This window comes from Equus caballus, chromosome 21 (genome assembly GCF_041296265.1).
Source record: "Equus caballus isolate H_3958 breed thoroughbred chromosome 21, TB-T2T, whole genome shotgun sequence".
NCBI classification, from domain to species: Eukaryota; Metazoa; Chordata; class Mammalia; order Perissodactyla; family Equidae; genus Equus; species Equus caballus.
Genome location: NC_091704.1, coordinates 45,716,191 through 45,742,191, shown reverse-complemented (window position 1 = coordinate 45,742,191; position 26,001 = coordinate 45,716,191). Strand labels below are relative to the sequence as shown.

The window sequence follows — 26,001 nt, the reverse complement described above, 5'->3', positions numbered from 1 at the left end:
TAACCAAAAGCTATTTTCTCCAACCACCTAAATGCTCCCCTAGCAACAGCAATCACATAGTAACCTACATAATTATTGAGAAATATAAATCTACCCAATTTGTCTATTCATCCATTTCCTGGTTCTCCAGAGGTAGAGAAATAGACCTGCAGGGGAATGCAAAAATTAAGGAGAAGAAACGGAATTATTCTCTCTAAGTAATAAGCCAGCCATTCTTCTATGAAGGTTTGCGGCTGGTAAAGAGCTTTGAAAATAAGAGCCAGCATTTCCATTAATGAACTAGAGATACATGAAGTATAAAGAGAGACAATGAACTTGGCCAGATAAACACACTTCCTGGGGCAATAGAAAGAACACTATGGTCCAGAGAAGACAGAACAATACACAGGCGGCAAGCCACATGTGGCGATTGAGCACATGAAATGTGCCAAGTCAAAACTGAAATGTGCTGTAGATGCAAAATGCACCCTGGATTTCAAAGAGTTGGTATGAAAAAAAAAGAATGTAAACAATCACATAAACAATCTAGATTGATTATATATTGCAATAATCTTCTGGATATTTTGGGTTAAGTAAATTACTAAAATTAATTTCACTTATTTCTTTTTATTTTTCTCTTTTTTCTTGGCTGCTAGAAAACTGAGAATTACATATGTGACTTGCATTCGTGGCTCACATAGTATTTTTATTGCATGGCACTTGTTTGGAGCTCAAGGCACATGGCTATTAATCCAGGGTCTCCTGATTACTTGCTGTTTTGTCTAATGTCTGACTTAGAACTGCCATAAGGAAGGAGTAAATTAGAATGTGAGATGAAGGTCAAACACAATAACTGCCACATACCACAGTCACAATAAATGTTATTTTGTTTTCCTCACTCTTATCTGCAATTAAAGATATGATGTTCATGATAGGTCAAAACACTACTTCCACTTATTTTCAGTTAGTTTATTTAATTCCACTGACTGGGGAGAGGCATGACTTTGGCCAGCGTGGCTGCCTCATCCCTGTCCTTGCCTTGTAAAATATCTCAGTTCCTCACCCACTAGTATAAAGCGACAAGAAAGCAGCATTCAGAAGCAAATAATTTTTGCCTATTGTTTTTCCATATTCTTTTTTTAGGGAGGAGAGAAAGAGAGAGATCAGCCTTAAAAAAGGAAGGGCATTCTCAAATGTGCTACAACATGAATGAAACTTAAGGACATTATGCTAAGTGAGATAGTCAGTCACAAGAGGACAAAACTGTAAGATTCCACTAATACGAAGCACCTAGAGTACTCAAATTCACAGAGACAGATAACAGAATGGTAGTTGCCAAGGGCTGGCAGGGGAGGGAAATCATGAGAAGTTATTGTTTCATTGGTACAGAGTTTCAGTCTGGGAAGATGAAAAAAGTTCTGGAGATAATAGATAGTGGTGATGGTTACACAACAATGTGGATGTATTTAAGGCCACTGAAATGTACACAAATTAGCTTAAATGGCACATTTTATGTTATATGGATTTTACCACAATTTAAAAAATGAATTTTAAAAAAAGGAACTTCCATGGTAGATTGTGGATGTTGAATTGAATACAGATGAACTATTCTCCTGCACTTTCTATTGCTACATCAATAAGTCCCACTGTGACCTTTAGGTTCTCAAAGAGACTCATCACCACCACTGTTTCACAGTCGCTTATGAAGGCGTTAACATTTCAGTGGTGGGGTTATCAAAGTAAGACTTTTCTAAATAAGCTTCAGTTAACATTTTAATTAGCCAGAAATTTCATTTCCAAAACATTCCAGTGAAACAAAGTATGTATGACAATAACATTAATTAGTTATTTCCCTGGATCTCTCCTTGACCCTGGACTGCAGCTTGGCTGGTCCTGCCCTCTGTGACTTGATCCTCCTGTCTGGGGGTTACAATCCATCCATCGATGCTGATGAACCAGTCCTGGCTCACCCTCTATGCCTCTGCCCACTTCTGCCCTCTTGAGCCCATTAGAGTTTCTTGGGTAGCTCTTTTTGGCTTAATATTGTCAACCTGAGATACTGTCCTCTGTAGGTCTGTTTGCTTTTTTGCACTTTACAGAGCAAGTGTCTAACTGTTGCATTCTAATCTTCCACCTAACTCCTCATTTGTTAGCCCAAGAGGGCAGCTCTCATCACACATCTACCCCACATAACTCCTCTCTGAGATGTCGCTTCGAGTCTCCTGGCTTTAGAGATAGAGGTTCTGGAATTTTCTCTTCTCAAAAATGGGGTAGGAATTCCATACACTTAAACTGTGATATTTCATTAGGCATAAGATATTGTGCGTGTATTCAGAACCTAACAGGCCTGCACTAGCCTCTCTGGGAACAAATAAAGTATAAACTATATTTTTTAACCTCAAGATATTATCTCATTTATTGGAGAAGAAAAAAACCAACAGGAAGAAACAATCATAAAAACAATAAGTGATTAAATGTTGCTAAGTGGTGATATCAGTTTTGAGGGAAAAGAGATGCAGGAAAGTTGGATTCAATGAGCACCTGGTAGTTTCCAGTCACCATGCCAGCCCTGAAATGACAGAGATGAATAAAGTCAACTTTACTTTCACGGAGGTGCTCTGTCCCGTTAGCAGATGGAACAGCCCTACTTCTCAAGGTGGTAAGTGGGTCTTTCAACGTGGGTAGAATGTAACCAGACAGAGGAGAAAGGAGAACAGATGGGGCAAGCAGGATGAGCAAAGGTGAGGAGAGGAGGATGGATCCTGTAGCTTTTGAGAACTCAGAATGGCCTGGATAATTCCAAACTGCCTAATCCTAAACTATTTTCATTTGCCGAGTGATTAGGGGACATCAGCTCTCCTTTATAATTACATTACACTTTGCTTATTAAAATGAGCTTGAATTTCTGAACCTACACAAATTGGGATGATGGGAGGAATTCAGAGAGGAGAAAAGGGCTGCAGATGGAAGCTGGGCGGGAATTCTGATTCTGCGGCAAAGACTCCATAAAGCGGACATCTCCACGTCCATACAGAGTGGGAACTCATCATGGTTCCCAGCATACAAATATGAATATCGAACAATGTCAAACAGATAGGCTAAAAGAATTGAAAGGGGATGACTGAAGCTTGCTCTTCCCAATCAGAGCATGTATCTTTACACAATCAGAGTTGCTTCTCTTAACAACCTGGGAGGAGGAGAGTAGATATCACTAACCCTGTTTTCCAGATACGTCAACTGCATTTTAAAAAGCTTAAATTAGGAGGCATAGACAAAAAGATCAATGGAACAGAATGGAGAGTCCAGAAATGGACCCATAGGAAGATGCCTAGCCGAGTTTTGACAAAGGCGCAAAGCAATTCAATGGAGGAGATGCTGGAGCAATTGGACATCCATAGGCAAGACAGACAGGCAAACAACAAGAGCTTTGACCTAAATCTTACTTCTTATATAAAAATTACTTCAAAATGTATGGACTTAATCATAAAATGTAAAACTATGAAATTATTAGAAAAAATAGGAGAAAATCTTTGAGATCTAAGACTAGGCAAAGTGTTCTTAGATTTAGATCATTCATAAAAGAAAAAAAATGGATAAATTGGACCTCATCAAAATCAAAAACTTTTGCTCCGCAAAAGCCAATGTAAAGTACAGAGCTTCAATTTGGGACGATGAAAATGTTCTAAGGTTGACTGTGGTGACGGCTTGACCACTCAGTGCATACACCAAAAGCCACTGAATCGCGCACTTTACATGGGTGAGTTACATTTATGTGAATCACAGCTCAACAAAGCTGTTATTTTTAAAAAGCTATGTGAAGAGGATGTGAAGACAAGCTACAGACTAGAAGAAGATATTTGTAACAACATATCTAACAAAAGACTAGTGTCAAGAATATATAAAGAATTCTCAAAACTCAACAGTAACCAAAAAAAATCAAATTAAAAATGAGCAAATGAGACAGAAACAAACATTTCACCAAAAAAGATATACAGATGTCAAAAAGGCACAGGAGGGGCCAACCATGTGGCCTAATGGTTAAGTTCAGAGTGCTCCACTTTGGTGGCCTGGGTTCAGTTTCTGGGTGCAGACCTACACCACTCGTCAGTGGCTATGCTGTGGTGACCCACAAACAAAATAAATGAAGACTGGTGCAGATGTTAGTGCAGGGCCAATCTTCCTCACAAAAAAAGAAAAAGAAAGAAAACCCCAATGAGACATCACTACATACCTATCAGAATGGCTAAAATGAAAAATAGTGACAATATTACTATTGTGATATTGGATGTGGAACAATGGAATCACTCATACACTGCTAGTGGGCACGTAAAATGGTACAGACACTCTGGAAAACAGTTTGGCAGTTTCTTATAAAACTACATGTGAAATTACCACACGTCCCAGCAATTGTACTCTTGGGCATTTATCCTAGAGAAATGACTTAAGTTCATCCAAAAATCAGTACACAAACATTCATAGCAACTTTACTTTTAATAACCAATAACTAGATACAGCCCAGGTGTCCTTCAACAGGTAAACAATTAAACTATGGTACATACATACCATGGAATACTACACAGCAGTAAAAAAGATCAAACTACTGATACCCACAACAACTTGGATGAATGTCTAGGGAATTATGCTGAGTGAAAAAAGCCAATCCTGAAAGGTTACACACTGTGTGATTCCATTTATATAACATTTTGAAATGAAAACATTTTAGAACAGATTAGTGGTTGCCAGAGAGTAGGAATGAGGGATGGGGAGCATGGGAGGGAGGTGGGTGTGGTTATAAAAAAGCAACATGAGGGATCCTGTGGGGATGGAACTATTCAGTATCCTGACTGTGTTGGTGAATGCATGAGACTACACGTGTGATGAAATTGTGTAGAACAAATTACACATACACATGAGTACAAGTAAAACTGGAGAAATCTGAGTAAACTCAGTAGATTATGTCAATGTCAACACACTTATTGTGATATTGTACTACTGTTTTGCAAGATTTACCACTGGGGGAAACTGGGTGAAGGGTACAAGGGATCACTTTCTATTATATCTTACAACTGTATGTGAATCTACAATTATCTCAATAAAAATGTTATTAAAATAAAGAAAGTGTTTGTCCAAGCTCACACAGTAGGAACAAAAGCAAAAACTAAATCTAATTCTCTGAACTCCTGGTCCAGAGTCAGTGACTCACAACTCCTCTGGCTCAGACGCCCTTCTGAGCTCCGGGTCTGTTTCCTGCTTGAGTGGACTTAGCACCAAGAAGAGCAGCCTCTGAGGAGAGAAAGTGGGGAAGGGAAAGGGCAAGTGGCTATAACAACAATAGCTTGCATGATATAATCCCAGGCATGGAAATCAGAGATGTGTGCATAAATAAATAAAAACAAATGAGATAAGGTAAGTCAAATACAATTACCTATAACAAGGCCTAGCTGGGCTGTCACCTGCTGGGGGAATTTCTCCAGGTTCTGCTTCCCAACATTCGACCACGCTTAGATCCTTCATCCTCTTTCGGTTTCCCTGGTAAGGCAAAGCTACTTACTTCTGTCATCCACACTCTGTTCTTTCTTCCCTCCTTCCTAGCTGGGCCTGTGGCTGCCTGGCTACTCCTTCTATTGAGTGTGATCCAATGAGCTCCAACCGCATCCATCATGGACCATACAGACTAGTGTTCACTTCCTTCTTTCCAGCTTCCCTTGAAGCTCAAAAAGGAGTGGCACTGACAGCCACCCCACCTGTCCCAGCATAGCCCCTGACAGCAGGTCTGAATCAGTAAAAAGTTACCTAGATCTGGACATCTAGAATTACTGAGAAGCTCTCCTCAGATTTTATATGCTGAAAATATAAAATAAAATTAGATAAAATTACAAAGCTCATCCAGGCCACAGCAAAGGTGCTTTGAGATTGCCATACAAAGTGGGAGCCAGCCCACAGCTTTGACCTTCCAAATAACCACACTCAGAACTGGCAATTGGGACAGGGACTCTAGTCTTCCAGGTCCTTTGCCAACTGGAGACTTAACATGTGGGGATAAAATTTGAAGGTACGAACCACATAACTGTCAGCACAGTACCTTTCCCACAGTCTGCATTAAGCCCTTTGAAATGAAGATGGAAAATCCCCCACAGCCACGAAACCCAAAACATCCCTGCCATTTTCCTTTGTCAGGTTTCCTGTTAATACCAAATTAAAGGAGAGTGACAACCACCAACAGCAACCTTTAAAGGATTTTTGTAGGGCATGCACTGGATGAAATCGATTTTCTAGGTATTCACAGATGGCTTACAACAGACAGACTAAAGTCTTGCATAACCCATCCCACAGAAGTGTTATTAACACGACACTAAATGACTGTGTTCACGGAAACTTAACAAGCACAAAGTTCAATCCGATAGACAACCAGGACATCATTCTCGCCTTAGACACTCTTTCACAAGAGAAAGAGAATTGACCGAATAATAAAGGCAAGGATATCAATAATTTATATAAAGCAACTTCCAGAATTTGTTCTAGAATAAGTCCAGCTTCACTATAGAATATTCTTTCTTTTGCTACAGTATTATATGGCATTGATGGTGATCATGAGTCTGTGAAGATCTACGCATGCCTTCTCAATCATCAAAGAAACCCTTGTGCCCACCTGAGTTCTCCTGTTGAATACTTTCTATCATCTTGTGTGGTTTTAAACATTGAGGATGCCTGGTGGCATAGACAACAGTGTAAGGCAAACAGGAGGAGCAATTTCCCTGAACCCTTCATCAGCTAATAATTCTGGATAAAGAAGAGTCTACTTAACAACGAGCTTCAAGTGAGCTGACTCATCCAATACAAAAGCAGGGCTAAAAGGACAAGTGAGTGGCAAATGGCACTGAATCTATTTTTCATCTCCGCCACCACTAACCCTCCTAGATGAGAGCTGTTTTCTTTTATGAATCAACAACGCATTTCTTTTGAAATCAGAGTTTCCCTAGGACCTTCTCATGGTGCTCTTGAGATTTGGAGAACTTCGTGGTATTGGTGCTGCTTCAGCAGAACCAGAGCGCTGGAATCTGTAGTTTCTCAATGATGCTTGCATATGACCAGTTTTCCATCTGTAAGGTATCTACTTCAGGGCTGTGTCTAGCATATAATAAATGCTAAATAAATGGTAACTCTACCTTCCCTGAACACCACATCCTCCTCTTGAAACCACCCCAGTCTGTCTTTTCTCCTGCCTACCTAATTCTCCAGCCCATCTCCTTCCTCTGTTCCTCATTCTCTGAACTCCATCCCCACTAGCTTTATTTTTTTTTATTTATATTGTTTGATTTCTTGAATGCGTCTGCTCTTTCCCATGATAGGGCCTTTATATATGCTGTTCGTTCTGCCTGGAACTCTCTTTCCTTCCTCTTTCATCTCATTTACTCCCAGGCTTCCTTCAGCTCTCAGCTCAAATGTCCCTTCCTTGCGGGCCATTCCCCAACCTCCCTAACTAGAATAAATCCCCTGTAAACATGTTCTCATCCCACTAGGTACTCCATTTTGGAGGACTTATCCCACTGGTAAATTTACGTTTATTTGAGTGTTTTTACGTTGATGTCAATCTCCAGCCCTAGGCTGTAAGCGCATTGAAGGCAGGGACCACATTTGAGGGTAGCGACTGCATCTGTTTATTGTTTTTTTTAACTTTTCATTTTGAAGTAATTTAAAATTTATAACACATCTGCAAAAATAGTACAAGTTACTGTATACCCTTCACTCAGCTTCCCCATATGTTAACATTTTACCTGATTATAATACAACCGTCAAAGCCAGGAAATTAACACTGACATAAAACAGTGTTATCTAACCTGTAACCTTATCAAGTTCCTACAAGTCCAATTAATGTTCTCCATCCATGTAGGCTCTGATACAGAATCCCACATTGTGTTTAGTTGTCACGTTGTTTCCTTAGTGTCTCAAATCTGGCACAGTTCTTCAGTTTTTCTTTGTCTTTCATGAACATGACACTTGTGAAGAGATCTGGCCAGTTATTTCATACCATAATAACCCTCAATTTGGGTTTGTCTGGTTTCTTCAGGATTAAATCAGATTATGCATTTTGGGCAAAAATACCACAGACATGATGCCATGCCCTTTCCAGTGCATTACATCAAGAGGTAGATGATGTCACTACATCTCATTATTGATGAGGCTAACTTTTATCAATTGATTAGGGTGGTATCTGCCAGATTTCTCTACTGTGAAGTTCCTATTTGTCCCTTGGTAATTAATAAGTATTTTGTAGGGAGATACTTTGAAATTACAAAAATATCTTGTTACTCATCATATTTTTACCCACTAATGTTAGCAAACACTGGTGAAGCTTGCCTGCAACAATTATTGCTCTAAGAAATAGTGATTATCTATTTCCATCATTCCTTTTACATTTATTAACTGGAATTTTAATGTAAGGAAAAGCTTGTCTCTCACCTCCTTTTCAATGATTTATTTATAACAGTTTAGACTTGTGAATATTTATTTTATTCTACAGGTTACAATCCAGTACTGTCAGCCTTTATTTTGTTAATTAAATTGTTGCAGCTTTGGCCATTGGGAGTTCCTTCAAGTTGGCTCTGGGTACTTTCAACATGTCCAACATTTTTTACCACTTCTCTGTTTTCTGGCATCATAAGATGGTCCATGTTCATCTTGTATTTTCCCTGCCCTAGACATGGAATCAACTGCTTCATCAACAAACCCAGGTTCATTTTATTGTAGAATGGTATTAGAAACCAAGATCTGGGTGCTAGATGTGCTTGTCGTTCCTGGGATGTCACTGCTTTTAGGCTCTCTCAAAAGACAGAGCTGGGAAATACATGTGTGCACACATAGTTATACACACATCAATATCAACTTCTATATTTGTCTGTCTGTTTATCTATCTATCTATCTATCTATCTGTCTATTCATCTGTCCATCCATCCATCCATCTCTTAAAAACCTAGGTTCATACTGATACCTCTGGGTATCCAACATCATAGGGTTTATTTAGCCTTCCTCTTGTTTTGTTTATAACTTCTTTCTCCACCATTGAGAAACCTGATTCTTATTATCCACAATATATTTACTTATTTTCTCTGTCCTCCAATACATGTAAAAGAGTTTCAGAAGTGCTAATCTATACCCGTGTGAAAAACAAATTTACTAACTAGAGAGCAGTAGTTGTGTACTTTTTTTTTTTTTAGCCTTTAGCTTTATGACATAGTCAAAGCACGACTTTCTTATGTTAAGTCGGTTCTTTTCTTCTCTGCACACTTCACTGTGGTTGTATTACTCATTTATAATACAGTTAGGTTTATTTGCTACTGGTTGTATTCCATTTTGATTCTCCCCACACACACATCCTGGATGATTTTAGTTCTTTCTTCATTTTTCTGAAAATGTGAAATATATCTATGGTTTTAAAAGTCAGAATTATACACAAAGCCATACCCAGAGGAGAAAGTGAGAGAGACTTCAGGGTCATGTAGCCAAAGATGTAGATAAAGAAAGAGATCAAAATTTGGGACCGTAAGTGCAATCAATCTACCATGAAAATAATATATAAAAATAAATGAAACAAATATTGTCTGAAAAAGATGTAATGGAAAAAGCAATCCATACAAACCAAGCATCCTGTATTCTACTCAGCCACTTGACACTGGGAAAGTCTCAAACTCTCTGAGGCTAATTCCTCATCTCTGAAATGGGATTAAAATCATGTGTCCTTGTCAATTCCAAGGGCTATGATGATAATCCAAGGATATAATACGTATGACCATTCTATAAAACATTCTGTGTACATATTAGAAATTAGTAACTGATATTACTTCAGAATTATTCTTAAAGATTTGCATTAAAAAAAAAAAAAAAAACAACTCTGGAAGGCTTAAGTAGCCTGTTAAATCATTGGTCAGATCAACTTTCTGGAGCGTGGAGCCAAGGAGCTGAGGCCGAAGGATGAATCCTACCACAAACCATTCCAGAGGCTCACCGTGCCTCCTTTTCCTAACCCCAAATCTCCAAGTCTTCCTCCCTTTGAAACAAACATTTATTAAGCATCTGTCATGAGCTAGTCACTGTACTAGAAACTGAGGAGAAAGCTGTGAACAATATTGACACGGGCACTGGCCACATGGAGATTGGAATCTAATGATGAAGAATCACCACAAACAAGGGAGACAATCAAACTGATCAAAAGTTAGAGGTTGTAACGTGCACCAGGAAAGACACAGGTAGGCTGCTGCGATAAACAGCAGTGTAAGGGAAGAACGTATTTTAGATAAAGTGATCAGGAAAAAGACACTTCAAAGAAGTGACATTTAAGTTGAGACTTAGATGATGAAAGGCTCATGTGCAGGCACAGAGGGAGAATATTCTAGACATAAAAAAAAGAGTAAGTGTGAGTTCCTGTGACAGGAACAAGCTTAGGGGGTACTAGAAATTATTAGAAAGATTGGCTGGGACATAGTGAATGTGAGGCAAGTGGCAGAAGAGACTATCGTGAACAGTTAGGCAGGCCTTGAGAGATGGCAACCCAGGAGGCACATTAGAAATGATGTGATCATTTTTGCCTCTTCTCTCTTGCACAGAATGGCCCAATAAAAACTTTCACCCCCACTATTTCCAAACACCATGTTCTGCCTCCTCAGCTGGCTTTATTCCCAGCTCAGGATCCAGACATTGCTCTTCATATCCAAATCGCAGCCAGGTTAGTAACTGATTTCCCTCACTCAAATCATTCCCAGGACTCCAAACCTTCCCCCTCCTCCAGCCCCACCCCACCCTCCCATCCAAATCAACACAGAACTTTCCAAGGCACTTTGTCACTGATTACCCTCAGGGGTGACAACCATTGGTAACTTGGCCCCATTGTTAGATATCATACAATTTTTACAGCTGACTCACTGTTTGTGCTTCCTTTTCCATTATTATTTTGAAACACATATGACATACTTTGGATCCACAAGTGGCTCAAGAAATTCTAAATTAAAGCCCTTGCCGAGTTGCAGCTGGCCCAGCGAGGCCTCCAGAACCTGGGGTCCATGCTACACAAACAGACTTCGTGCCCTTCCAAACACACTGCATGCTCCAAGCACCACTTCTTACCGCCACTCTCTGAAAGAGTGGAATTATGTCAACAGGTACACAAGCAATGTCCTTCCATAGAAGCAAAAGGTAAAATTAATGCCGATAAGTGAGCATCATCAGTGCCTCCCTCACTGTTCTTCTGGCCTCCTCTCTGAGAATGTCTACAGAGCTGGAATTATAGAATTTACTATCTTTCCAAATTCAGAGGTACAATTACCAGTTAAACACAGAGAATACAATGGACCCTGGAGAGATGGAGTGACCCTGAGGACATATGAAAACAGAGACCAGTATCTCAATCTTAGTTTTGAGTATAAAATAATGCTTACTTGCAGAGTTTCAAAGCCAAATTAGCACTAATTCTTAGTAACTCCTGAGTGACTCTGGATAATTTATTTGACTTCTCTCTGGCTCAGTTTCCTCATCTGTAAATTGGGAACATAGCATAATTTATCTTATGGAATTATTGTAAGCATTAAATGAGGTGATGCATATAACACCTATAGCAGCAGCTGGCACAACGTAAACATTTAATTAATGTTATCTATTACTATTAGTAATTGATCCAATAAATAAATCTGACTGGAAAACCTAAAAGACACACTGTCAGTTAACAGCAAAGGCAGCCTCAGGGCTCTAGATGATAAGAGCAGGTCTCAACACATCCATCAAAAACACATACTACCCCAGAGAGTTAGAAAGTTTTCAAATGCTCTTCAAAGGTAGGTTTCAAATATAGATGAGGATAAAGCTCAGGGATGGAAAAGAATTGCACAGAGGGGAGAAAGCAGTTTGTGAAAAGAAAGTCATGAAATCCTCATCTTTACAGCAGATTGGCCTCTTGCAGGCGTGGGATGAGTTTGCAGCATTAACTGCATGGATTTAGTTGCGTGTGAGTGTGAGTGAAGTCACCAATGGTTTTAGGGGTGCCAGATTTGGGGGAAAGAGTTCATGATGTTTGACAAGGTAAAGGATGGAAACAGGCCAAGTCCAAGGTCACTGAAGTAGGTGAGAAGCTGTGATTATTCATGTAATAAACTGGCAAAGATGAACTAGTTTGGTCTCTCCACTCAAACCTCACTCCCCTTGAGCTTATTGACTCCCTGTTATGCAAAGAAGTGGATCCAGATGAGATAAGCTAATACAATGTCCTCCCGCTGGACACTGGAACTTTGGCTCACTCAACCCAACATCTGGCTGGGATCACCAAGTTGCCTGTGGACCACTGGCTGGGTCATGGCTTGGACCCAACAGCAATTCAGGTCATGGCGGAACACAAGGATCTGGCTAGACTCCATGTAGCTTGGCCTCATTTTAAGATAAATTTAGGACTTGGTAGGGATTCACATCTTGATTTTAAACAAATACTAGTCAAATACCCCAAAATCCACACTGGATTTGTAATTGTGGAAGGCCTGTAATGGGGGCCTTAAAGCTCTGAATTGACGTTTCTGAAACTAAGGAGATGCTTCCTACACAGGAGTTTGATTCACAGTGTGAAATGCAACAAAGGAAACAATCAGCATTATCAAAAGGGCCAATCAGGGAGCTATACTTGCAGTCCTCAGCGCACATTGTTTTATCAAGATTTATTGTATATGGATGTGTCCAGTCAGCAGCAGCCGCGAGCGCTATTTGCTCACTGCTGAGGAAATCTTAAGTTCTGGGCAAGCAAAACAGAACTAAGTAAGTAGAAAGCACCACCATGTAAAATAATGTCCTTATTAGTTCTCCCAAGAGCTTTTGAAAATATAGATTTAAAGCTAGAGCAATTTTTTCTTGTTTGTTCTAAAGTACTTCTGATCCTCAAAACTATAAGGGCATTGTAAATAGGAATGTGTAAATGGACCAGTATGGGAGTTTGATTTATCTCTCTATATACCCTGCTTTATGTCACAAAGGAGTTTTAATGTGTTTGGGAGTTAGTGTGTTAAAGGCTCCCAAATATAGACACTATGGCCATATAACTTAAATTAGAAAACAACAAGAAGGAAAGAAAAATTAGAAAAAGAAGATGAAATGAGTGAAAAATAATGAGACATTAAAAAATTGGTTACTGTCTTCCGTCTTTACTTGCTTTGCTTGGTCCACCAACTTGGCTATGGTTCAGCCATTACTGAGAAAGGGAAATACCATTGGTTATTCAAGTCAGACTGTCAATCTAACAAAAATGCACTGGGCAATAGAAGCAAAACTATGTCTGCAAAAAATAATTAAGGGCTATTTTTCTGAAAAAAAAAAATTAAAGCCTAGTTATTCTGGTATCATCCTGCAGAGTGAGAGTCTTAAAGATCTAGTTGGACAACGATTTCCTTTCCAGCTGAGAATGTGGTCAACTTGGGTGGACACCCGGCCCCCAGGGAGAGACCAGAAACTAGGTGTGGGATTTGGTTGTAACGCCACTTGTCTGTATCTGAATGTCTGATAAAGTAATGGTCCATGGCTGTTTATATGTCATGGCTGAAGGATAGGAAAACCCCCTAAAAATGTAGACTGAGTAATTATTCTCAGGGTCTGTTGACTTGCAGGGGTTCTTTTTTTTTTCACTCTAGATATGAGCTTATTGGTTGGTTTGAATGCATATCTGTGTCTGTATCTGCGTTTAGCCTAGTTGTAGAAGTGATGCTGCAGGCTCCCAGGGTGTGCGTGTGTCAAAGAGATGCATATGGCTAAAGTAGGTTGTGTCATTTGTGTTCATGAACTTTGCTAGTCTGTTGTGGGGCTTCAATATAACAAACGGTTCTTAAATATTACCTCCCAGTTTTCACCATGAAACAGAAATTAGATACTTGAGTTAAAAGATGTAAATAAGATGAGTGATTGAGGCTGCACTGAGCACAATAGTACCAAATAAATATGTAATATATGTATGCAATATAGTGGGATGTGTTTTTGTTTATCAATGAAAATATAAAGTATAAAATATCTGGTTGTGCTAGATTGTGAAAAAAGATAGCAAAAGCCAAAACCTGCATGGAAACAGGATGTAGAGGGTTGGAAGAAAAAGCAAGTTTATTTGCCTTAATTTATAAAACCGGCAAACTTAAGACTGAAAAGAAGAAATTTCTTAAAAACGTTGACAAAGCTGGTTCAATTTTCATTTAAAAAATCCTCATGAATTCCTTACTGCCAAATATTCTATTAATGCAAAATTAGAATGTGGTTTTCTTTCCATTAAAATGATAAATTAGTCTTGGAATATTCAGTCCGCTCGTAACAAGAGGTAGTAAAATTTATTCTTTATCTTCTGTGTAATTCATCCAGATAACAGATTTTGCTTCTCCCCAGAGTACTTTTTGTGGTTTGTGCTGACTTTGTATGTCCTTGACTTTTCAAAAACAAAGAACAGAGTGCTGAAAGGGCTAAAGTTCCTGACAATTATGTTATTTTTGACATATTTATTTTTAAATATTGGATTATCATTCTGATAAATAGGTAGCAAAGCAAAGCCTTTCCTTGCTGTTTGGCAAGTAGGTTTCTGATTGAATAAACTATCTACTCTCCTTTGATGGCTCTTTTTGATGTCACCTTTTCAAAATTAAACCCTAAATTGAGAAAAAATGTTATTGCCAAGGTATTTGTAAGAAACAAATCATCTATGGCACTTACTATACGGCGAAAAAGCCAACAACTTACTTTTTCATCTTGACGTCAGTACCACGATCCTCTCGTGGAAAGAGAGTTATTTGAATAGATTTATTAAAAATCTGTTCTCTTTTTTACAGAGAGATAACTGAACAAACTGATTACAAAACTGAAGCCATACCTGGAGTGTCATACCTGAGTGAGGTCTCATTTCATCTGGTACGACAAGCCCACTATTAAGCAACAAAAGTTGAGCTCCATATGTGGAACCAATGTGTGTGAAACTGTCCTGGGAAATTGGTATGTATCTACTCTGTGGCTTACAGGGTTCTAGACTTACAGGCAGCAAGGAGGATCACTTCCTGGCTAAAGTCTCAATTTGGAGGGACCTCAGGAAGAGAATAATTCACATGCAGCTGTAGGCATTGTAGGTAAAACCAGGATGGAGACGAATTTCTTAATTTTTTTTCTCTAGCTTCAGAATAAATAAGCATATAAGATGATTAAAAGAAACAAACACTTGGGGAGGTGATCTTTGGAATAATAGAGATTACTGAGATGCAAGCCTAGATTCTTTACAAACTCTCCAGACCAAAACCAGTTCTCTGGCTTCTGTCGTTGTGTGGCTTCTCACGGCTGTAGATGCGTTGGCTGTACAAGAATGGTGGTATGTGTTATACACTGCTCCTCTGTAAATGAAGCAGCCAAAGAATACAAAACACGTGAAACCAGCTTTCTTTTGTGATCAAAAATAATCCTGGAAGACTGTTTATGACCACACAAAGGACAATTAAGAAAAATTATCCAGAACTGGGAAGAAAAGCAAAAAGATAACTGGGTAATCTTTGTTATCATGCAGGGAGCTGTCTAACAAGACCACCCAAGGTTCATCTGACTCTCTGGGCTCGGGATACAACTTTGTTTGACTTACTATTTACCATTGATAAAGGCCCAGGCATTTGACAACTCTGTAAAGATAGATGTTAATTTGTAGAAAACTTATAAACTACAAATGCTTTTTGTACAATAGACAAGATAACCCCAAAAGTTACAGTTTTATTGACCTGTAGGAAATGAACCAGTTGTGTATCTAATTTAGCAATCTTGCAGTTTCTTCTTTATTGCAGTGTTCTTTTTTGTTTTTTCTGTACTGGCCACATAACGCATGAGTTTCTCCTGTCCTCCTCTGAATCAGCTTTGTCCCATCCTGCTGGTTCCCTCATTACTGTGGTAATTAAAACCTGGCACATGTTCACCATAATTTTTACCAGAATTATGCTTTTTTATTCATTGAAAATTATATTTTGATATGAACAAAGGAACACAGTTCAGCCACTAACAACATAAATTTAAAATAACTCAAGTAAGTGACGTGCAATGATGACTCATCATGATGAGGATCAGAGGATCAATCTCTTAAACTCACAGCATCTCTCCAAAATTCCTCCAAAAATCTCCTCCCCCAGCCCAAGCCCAGGGGCTTCGGATTCTTCTCCCCTTTCACCTTCCTCCTGCCTGTACATTATAAAAGAACTGGTCTAGCACAACTAAAGTCTCCGCAGAGCCTAGGGGGAGAGCCACTGAGCTTGACAAAGCGGAATCCTTATTTTATTGGTTTGAGGAGGGAAAAATCTAGGGACACGGATACAATGACAATTTTGATCCCACTGTAGAGTTAAGGAAACTCTATGGAGTTAGAGGCTGAAAAGCCGAGTGTAAGCAGAGATTGATTAAGAAAGAAACTCCAAGTTTTTTGGCTCTTTTTTGTGAGTGTCACAGAAAAGAGGTGCCGTTGGCCAGGGAAGGCTGCAAAAGAAGGCTGTCCTATCCCGGCATCGGGGGCTTTGCCTGGCTTGTATTTCCTTGCTGAAGGCTTGCCAGATGAGCTGGAGGAGGAAGAAAGAGGCACCCATTTTCTGCTAGCCGCTGTGTCCATCAAATAGGTGAAAGACCGAGGCTCATGCAGAGAATATTTTTAAATAGATAAAACAAAATTTGCATCCCTCCCTTGCCACTTTCTTTTAACACCAATTTTGCCTATTTTTCAGTCAGGAAATCTCAGTCCTTTCAAGGAAACCACTTCCCTAAGCATCCAAGTTTCAGCTAGTCTCATGAAGGGAACTCAGAGCAGACTTTTCATCTTCTTGTCTAAGGAAATAGTTAAGTGCATTAAAGAAAAGAAAGCAATAGACTAATAAAAATAGCCCGGAACTAATAATAATGGCCCTGTGTGAGATTTTATCAGAAGCACTTTGCATATATTAAGTCATTTATTCTACACAATAACTCCATGAGGTAAGGACAACTATTTGCTCCATTTTACAGATGACCCAGGTTCCTTACTAAATGTCATATAGAGAGTAAGCGGCACAGCAGCGATTTAAACACAAGCAATTTGGCTTTTAACCACTGCACTGTCCCTCATAGCCTCATACTCTCCTCCCCGCAACCATCCTGTGCCAAGGAAAAGACCTTGATCACTGTGAATAATTTAATGGTCCTAATCTTGATATCTTTATCATTATACAGGTATTCCTCAATTTACCCAATTTGTCTATTTCCTAAATTATTGTGAAATTGAAAATGTAAATAAGCCAAAATCCACCAATGAGAGCTTAACAATTCTTCCAATCCACTTGGGTTTTAATTCTTAGGTAGGAACGCAGATGGGTTGAGTGGTTGGATGAAGTAGGTAGATAAATAAGCAAGCTGTGAAAATGTGTAAAATATGAGCCATAGGGAAAAAAAAAATAGATGCTAAGGAAATGCAAAGTGGAATTGTGAAAGGAGGGCTCTCAAGGGAAGCCAAGAGGTATTTCTTTTTGTGACAGGTTTTTAAAAAGGTGATGAGAAAAACAGACATTCTTGTACACTCTGGATTGAGTGAAAAGCAATGCAAACTTTCTGGGTCACAATTTGGCAATATCTCTAACATGTTTAAATGTACTTAACCTTTCACCTAGCAATTCCATTTCCAGACACTTAGGTCCAGAATAGCTGCATTAGTGATTAACTTGCTCTTCTGATCAGGGAGTGATAAATGGTCAGGTGGCTCAGCTGTCCACTGAGTGTCCATTAACTACAGTGGTTTCCACAGCACCATCAACTTCTAGGAATCTTAAGGGGATTCATCATGCAAAGCAGCATTTAAATTCCCTTCAGGCCAATTATCTAGCCCACAGGACAAGCCCTCTTCAACTCCTAGCCACCGGCTTTTGTCATCCTTACTTGCAAGAACTTAATTTATAAGTAAAAGGAAGCATAGAAAGCAGTGATTTTACTAGTTCTCTTAAAAGTGGAGAAGTTACTATGATAGATGGATGTTATATTTAAAAAAAAAAATCTTTTGCCCAAAACCCAATAAAAAGAGAAAACTGCTAAGCAATTACTGAAAGATGGAAGCTAAAGAGAAATACTTGGGGGGTGGGGAAGGAAGGGAGGTATCAAAGCACTCATTTCTATCTAATTTAAATATTTAAATATTACTTGGTTGATTTGGATGATGATCCACAACCTCAAATACAAAATCTTTATTACAAATGTTTGCCAAACATTCCACAAGAAAATACACTGCTTGTAAAAACATCCAAACATCCACAATGGAAGCTATCCAGAGACTTCTAAAATTGGAACAACTCTTATCCAACTGAACAATGGGATTAAAATGAATTCTTTGGTGAGAATGAAAAAGATTTCTGGCATCAACATATTAAGCTTCTTAAATAACCTTTTAATAGCTCCAAAATGATTGTCAATTCCAAAAAGTGGCTTTATTTTCCAACTCCAACATTTTTTCCAGAATCAGGAAAAAGCATTCCAAGTCTTTCCACCCTCCTTGTCATAAACAGGTCAAGGAGATTCAGTCATTTAATTGCAACCATCGGACAACAGATGCTCAATAGGATTCTCAAGGGTCAAAGGAAAACCAGACCAAGGATATGATCTGTGTTTGTATCACTAGGGACTTGATGGCTCAAGGACAAATCTCATCAGTCAGACAGAGAGCAGCCGAGGTGAGCAGCAACAATATTAGCTCTACTTTGAAAAGAATGCTAAGTTAGAATCTAGGGAGACAAAAGTTGGATGGAGAGCAGATGGAACCCCCATACACTAAATTGGTACAACCATTTTGTAAAACTGTCTGTATCAACCTAAAGCTGAATATATGCATATTGTAAGACCCAGCAATTCCACTGCCAGGTATGAAGGGAGTATATATGTTTGTGTGTGTATGTGTATCCCAAATACACACATATATATATGCCCCAAAATGTGTTCGCCAAAAGACATGTACTAGAATGTTCACAGCAACGCTAGTTATACAGCCCGAATGGAAACTACCAAATGCCCATCAACAGTATTCATATGATAGAATCTCCATAGCAAAGACGACCTCTAACCAAATGTAACATTATGGATGAATCTCATCAATGTAATGTCGAGGGAAAAAAGCCAGGTACAAAAGAGTACAGGCTGAATGATTCCATTTATATGATGTACCAAAAAGGCGAAAGTAATCTATTCTGTTAGAAGTCAGGGTAGAAGACAGAGGCACAGGAGGGCCTCTAGGGGGCTGGGCATGTTGTTTCTTGATCTGGGTGTTTGTTACATGGGTGTGTTTAGTTTGTGAAAGTTATAAACTGTGCACTGATGATACATGCACTTGTATTCAATAACTTTTTTAATTGAATGGATAAAATAGTTTAAAAATTCCATATCCAGTCAATCAGTTGGAATAGGAGTTCAGGTCAGAGGACAGGGTGAATCACGAGAGGGATCCTTGCCTTTTCTCTTCTCTATAGCTCCAACGTGGCTGGAGCAAAGGGCTCCATGATCTCCTGATATGGGGGGCTCCTTCTCCTTAAATCTGGATTTCTGCCTGAAAAATGAAGCGCTGGCATTTTAAAGGCTTCAAGCCTGGTAGTGACAGAGAAGTGTCCGGGAGAGAAGATACCGCTGAGATTGCAGAGCAAACACTCAACCCAGCCATTCCTGTCCACGCCAGAGTAAATATTTTAATTCTGCATCCTGAGTTGGATTTAGCTCAGCTTTCCTGGGTCTATTCCACAGCTTCCCCCTTCGCCACCTGCATCTTCCTTTGTTTGTTTTCAAGCAGAAGCCTTTGCTGAGAGTGGAACTCGGCAGCTCAGCCCACCATCTTACTAAATTAGACTGCCTTTCTTTCAATCGTCCTCTGGGCCTCCAAAGGGCTACTCCCCAAGGCGGTGCTCTCTGCTCCCAGTGATCTGAGGCTGAGCTTTCTTTATACAAACAAGCAGCAGGAGCAGCACGTGAACTTTTCTTTTTCATTCTGATGGCAATGTGACAAGATCTCCCCCTCATCCTGGCTTCAGTAAAAACTTTCCCTCATAACTTGAGATAAAAGCACTCCTATAGTCACAATATTTCCCCTGGCAAGAGTATGAAACTGCAATATGACCAACACTGCAACCACATTTCCATCAAACTCAGAAGACATATTTTTATATTTGAACCTAATGAAATGCTATTATAACCCAAACAGTAATATGGTCCACCAGTAATTATTGGCTATTAGAATAAAGCAACACAGTGCTTTAGATCTTTACAACGGAAAAATAATAAAATCATTATCACAACTGACCCCGTATTGTGTTACTTGTGTATTTAGTAACAACAATGATGCTGGTAAGCAGATATATTATTCTTACCACTGTTCTAAGTGGTTTGCATATATTAACAAATTTTAATGCTCAGAAACGCCCTATGAGGTAGAAACTACTACTATCCCTGTTTTACAGTTAATGAGTGGGGCCCAGTGAGATTGAGTCACCTGTGTAAAGTCTCAGAAATGGTCAGGAGTGGTGTTGGGATGGGAGCTCAGGCAGCCTCACTGCCTCTCCTAAGAAGGCTAGATCTTCCTAGTTTTTTCGTAGACCAAATATCAAAATGAGCTTCATTCCCTTAAGTGCTTTTTAGCTATGCAGATACGAAGACCATCGCTAGCTAGAAGGATGAAAAGTTATAGAGGGGACCACTATTCTATCAACAAGCCAAAGGGGTAGAGGAATTCATCAGGAGTGATTCTGGAAGCAGGTGAATCAAAAGCAGGCAACCGAGGGGTCACTAAGTCAGGACGATAGTCCAGGAAGTGACCACCGAGATCCGATTAAATTGGCCTACACTGAGGCAGGGCAGGGTTGTGAGCAAAGGGGAAGTGCCCAAGAGGCAACTGCAGGAGCCAGAGGGGATGGAGAGCAGATCATGGGAGCCAGAGAAAAGCCAGAGAGAGTTGTGACAAGGAGGGGCAAGGTGACAGAGGGAGTTCAGAATCACAGAATCCAAGTCAGGACGCTGCTGCAGCCACAATAACTGCTTTTTTAAAAGCTCAGCCTCTCCTGTCATGCATAGTTTGGATCATCTAAATACCTTGCTCTTTTCCTATCCTCTCCCCTTTTTACTGTCATTTGTCATCATAATCTCAAGTTTTGTATATAGCAGTTTCACTTTCCGTGGTTTCAATGACCCACCATCCATCATGTTCGGAAAATATTAAATGGAAAATTCTAGAAATAAACAATTCCTAAGTTTTAAATTGCACACTGTTCTAAGCAGCGTGATGAAATCTCATGCTGTTCTGCTCCATCCTGCCCGGGACGTGAATCATCCCTTTGTCCAAAGTATCCACACTGTATACACTACTCACCCCTTAGAGACTTCATAGCCATCTTGGTTATTAGATCAACTGTCACGGTATCACAGTGCCTGTGTTCAAGTAATCCTTACTTAATAATGGCCTCAAAGAGCCATTAATCTCTTACTGTACCTAATTTATAAATTAAACTTTATCATAGGTATATATGTATAGAAAAAAACCATAGTATATGTAGGGTTCAGTACTTGGGGATTTTAGGCATCCACAGGGGTCTTGGAAGGTATTCCCTGTGGATAAGAGAGGAATACAGTACAGGCTTTGGAAGGTGAACTCCATTTATCCTTATATTCACTGTCTATAAACTACTCTGTTATTCTTCCTTTTGAAGGAAGAGGAATAGGAATAGGAATCTTCCTTAAGAGGGAGAGAAATAATCCCATCTCTGTCTGGTTGCTAACATTTTGTCTGTGCGTTTAATCCTATTTTCTCCCTAAGGTCTTATCAATCTTCCTTTCAGCCCTCTACACTTCAACCTCTCCTTGTCCACCTGTTCCTGCCTCTCTGCCTCTTCTTGTGCACGGCTCTCTCCTACGTCACAGCAATCTGGCTTTAGCCTCATTGTCCTCCACACAGTTCTCTTTCCGTAACAGAGACAAGGGCACTAATCTGACATCAGATCTGGGTTCAAGTGCTGGCCACATCAATTACAACCAGTATGGCATTGGCCAAGTCGCTTACCCTCACTGCTCTTGACTTTTCTTCTCTAGAAACTGGGGGATAAAACAGCAGAGGATGGAGCACATGTGCACCCCCAAATCTGGGGCAAGGCAGACATAGTCAGTGCTTACCAAGTGCTTTGTGAGCTCCCCTACATTTCCCAGCCTCCCTACAGTCAGGCTGGCCCCATGGTCCGTGCACGGATGTGATGTGTGTTTTCAACTGCTCTGGCAGTTCAGAGTCAGTGTACCAGCTCCTTCCCTCTCTTGCTCCACAGCACCTTGGAGACCACGTGTTTCAGGTGGTAAAGATGGAAGCTGCAGAAAAGTTGCCTGACCCCTTCAGATGTGGTATGGGGGGGAGACACCTTTACTGGGTAAAACCACTGATATTTTGGTGATGACTTGTGGCTGGGCCCAGCATCACACTCCTGACTGCCCCAGGGGTGTGGCACAAGGTGGAGCTGGAGAGCTGGAGCGGGCCGTGCACCAGACCCTGGTCCTCTTCTATACTATGAACCAACAGTGTGACTGCGGGCAAGTTGCATCACCTCTCCAGACTTCCTTTCTAAATGGAGGTTTTTATATAGTTCTGGATTTTGAACCCTTTTCAAAACATAAAGCCCTTTCTTCCAATGAAATCTGATGTAAAGATCCAAAACAGAAAATAGAAAAACTGTGGAGATGCTCTAGTTGATTGAGAGGGCAGTGGAGGAGCAAGGACTCACACAGTCAACCCCTTCCCTCGTCCCTGAGAACTGAAGCCAACACAATCCCTGTATTTCTTTATGCTAAAGAATACTGGAAACAGACATACTTTTCTGTTTCTATCTTAAACAATTCTGAAACCAAGTTACAATACACTAGCTGTGTGTCTGGACATTCCTTTTCCTGGAGAAAAAGGCTGTGAATCTTGTTAACAGCTTAGTTAGCAAGACCAATGGCTTGCTTATCAAGAGCCACTTCAAGATGCTCATCTTGCTGAGCCCACTAATCCAAAGCTATTATGTCATAGACTCTTCCCAATCCCAACCATCTCCTCCATTATAAGACCTGCCTTGAAATCACTTACCCCAGGCCGGAAAGTCTTATAAGTGCCCTGCTCTGACTCCCCATTATGGTGAGCTCTCCGATGCTGCAGCATGTCGAATCAAGCTAGTTTTGTTTGCTCAACAGGAGTTTCTGGGGGCCTTTGAGGAGGGGACAGTCGGAACCCCTGAAACAGGCCCCGATACAGTTCTGCAGAAACACTGGTTTTTAAAAACCACTGGGTTGAACGATCTCTGAAGTCTGACCAGCTTTAACATTCTGCTTTAAATTTCAGCCCTGATTTCCTCCCAGTGCGTCCTCCAAGGTTGCCTGGCTCTCTAGACAGCTTTTCTTTATCTGATCGTGTAAGACCAAATATTAAGGGAAGGCATTTGGCACAAGAGCCAGCCCTTCCTTCCCTGCCTTATCATCTCATCCAGCCCTAAACAGTGAGCGTTTGCATCACCCAGAACTTTCCCCGCTAACAATATCAAACTCTGTTGCCATCCCAGAGCGCGAAACTCCCTGAAATATTTAAAGCTCTGTACAAGCTTGCCAAGTTAGCGGAGGGAGAAAAGGGGGGCTGAGATGAAGCATCTGAAAGTAGATCACGTCAACCAAAAAAACAGCATCAGGAGTTGGGTACCATTTAGAGCCCCTAAGGAAAGAGGCACAGGAACTGTAGCTGTGAGTGACCTTGCCAGTCAGGTCGGGGAGGAAGCCCTCACTGTGTGAAGTTTGCGATCATAGCTACAACTCAACTCGGCTTGAAGACACTTTAGAAATATCTCTTTCTCAAAGGAGACTCCTAGGACCAGCAGCAACAGCATCCCCTGGGAACTTGTTAGAAATGCAAATTCTTGAGCTTCACTCAAGACCTGTTGACGCAGAAACTCAAGGCCTTGGGGGGGGCCAGCGGGGGGGGGGGGCGGGGGTTGGCAGCAATCTGTCTTAACAAGCCCTCCAGGGAATTCTGATGCACGATCAAGTTCAAGAAACCATCTTAGAAAATCTGCTATCTTAGAAAATACATTCCTGACTCTTGTATTTTGCAGCTGAGGAAACAAAACAGAGGCCCAGAGAGGCTGAGTCACTTGCTCCAGACCACACAGCTCATTGGCACCAGGGCCAGGCTGAGAACCGAGGCCTTCTGTGCCCAGAACTAGGTCATCTCCCACTACATCGCGTAAGTAATAGCCAACAAACAGACTCAGTACAGTAGTCACCAGAAAAGGTCTATAGGCAAGGGGCTTCAGGCAGGAATCTGGTCGGAAGGGGAGAGTCCAGGGGACTAATCTTGAAGGCCCTTTTCTTGGCGAGTACACTGATTTCTCTCAGGGTAGGCTTGTCTGAGGAGGCCTGGGTGGAGGGCTGCAGAGGTAGGCTCCTAAAGAAATTCAGTGTCTGAGCTTCAAGTCTCCAGCCAGTTGATCACCTAGAAATCATCAATTTGTCTTTAGTACCTTACCAAAACTCATCCCTGAAGTTTGTTTGGTGATCTGCACTTTATGGAGTGCCTTCATGCTCCAAAGCCACACGAGTTCACCCCTTTGGAAGGCCAGGTCCAGAAATCTGCCTGTCAAGGCAGCACTAGCTTGACTTTGATCTTCGCCAGCTGCTGTCTCCTTCTGGCTCCTGGGGAAGCTCCCAGCTCTAATCAAGTCAGCTCCCCATCCCCTGAGCAGAGGCTCCCACAAAGATTCCTCTCTCCTCGCCTCCCCTGGAGTGCTGTTTCCACCTCACCTGCTGGCGGAACAAGGCTGCGAAGCAGGGAAGCAAGACAGGGTTGGGCTGCGCGTCATGACTCAGGGCCACCCTGGTCCTGTAAGTCGAATCAAGGTCAGGTCCGTGTACACACATACGTGTCCCTGCGTTTCCGAATGGACTCTCAGTTCTCCAAGAGCACGTCATTCAGGCTTGTGCTCTCTTCTTTCTCTCTGGGGGCATTTCGCAGCTCCGCAGCTGCCTCTCTGGGCTGGACGAGGAAGCCAAGAGCAGTTTTCTGACTATGAGCAACTCTGCTTTGAAGAGAGAGCAAACCCAAAGCAAATCAAACGTTATCTTTACAAATTGTCTCGAGGTCTCAGTTTCTTGGACTTTTCCACTTTCCAGACTTTCCAAAGCCTTCAATTATTATGCATACTTGACTGTCAGCACAGGGTTTATTCTGGGGGTTCCTGGCTCCCTCTAAGCTCTTTGCCTTCATTGTCTCTCTGGCCACACTAGCCTCCTTTCAATTCCAAAGACATGCCAAGTGTCTGTGCTCCAGGCCTTTGTGCATTTTGTTCCTGGAACACACTTTTTCCTGGATTTTGAGTGAGTGGCTCCTTCTCCTCCTTCCAGTCTCAGCCTAAAAGTCCTACAGACCGTCCTCTCATTCTCTTTGTCCTCTGTTGCTTCATGTTGCTGACAAATTGAAATGGCAAGCAATAGAATATATTGGAGTATATAAGGACCATTTGGTATCAACCTAATTCGGCCTGACTTTGATTTTTCCAAAAGAGCTTGACTGTGCCCATTGAGCATGCATTGTATATCTGCTTTAAAACATTTACTATGGTAAGAACAAATGGCCTTAAGATAAAGGTGCAACTTCCCCCCACAATGGCATTTCCTTAGGGATAAGCATCTTTCCTTAGGCTAGGAACTGAGTGCTGCACTCACCGTTGACCACCCAGCTCACCTGTGACCACCTAGCTCGAGACAGCAGACCTGCCACTCTGCTGTGTTCACCAAGACGGCAGACCTACCTGCTGTTTCCATCAATCGCTGTGCCGCCAGAGCAGTCTTGCGACTATTGTAAAAGGGACATTTCAATCATATGTGAAACATCCTGTTTGGGGGTATATAACCACTCTGTACACCCCACTTCTTTGGTGCCCTTTCTTCCTTCGGGAAGAAAGGCCCTGGGCCATGGTCCTCAGATTTTAGCTCAGAATAAACTCTCCCAAATTTTCA

At 40.9% G+C, this 26,001-nt stretch overlaps 1 protein-coding gene across 2 annotated transcripts in view; it reads right to left on the bottom strand.

Annotated features, from left to right (window-relative positions):
• Window positions 1-26,001, bottom strand: part of ADAMTS12 (ADAM metallopeptidase with thrombospondin type 1 motif 12) — a 314,813-nt gene that overhangs the window by 153,879 nt on the left and 134,933 nt on the right. The gene's annotated exons all lie outside the window — the stretch shown is intronic.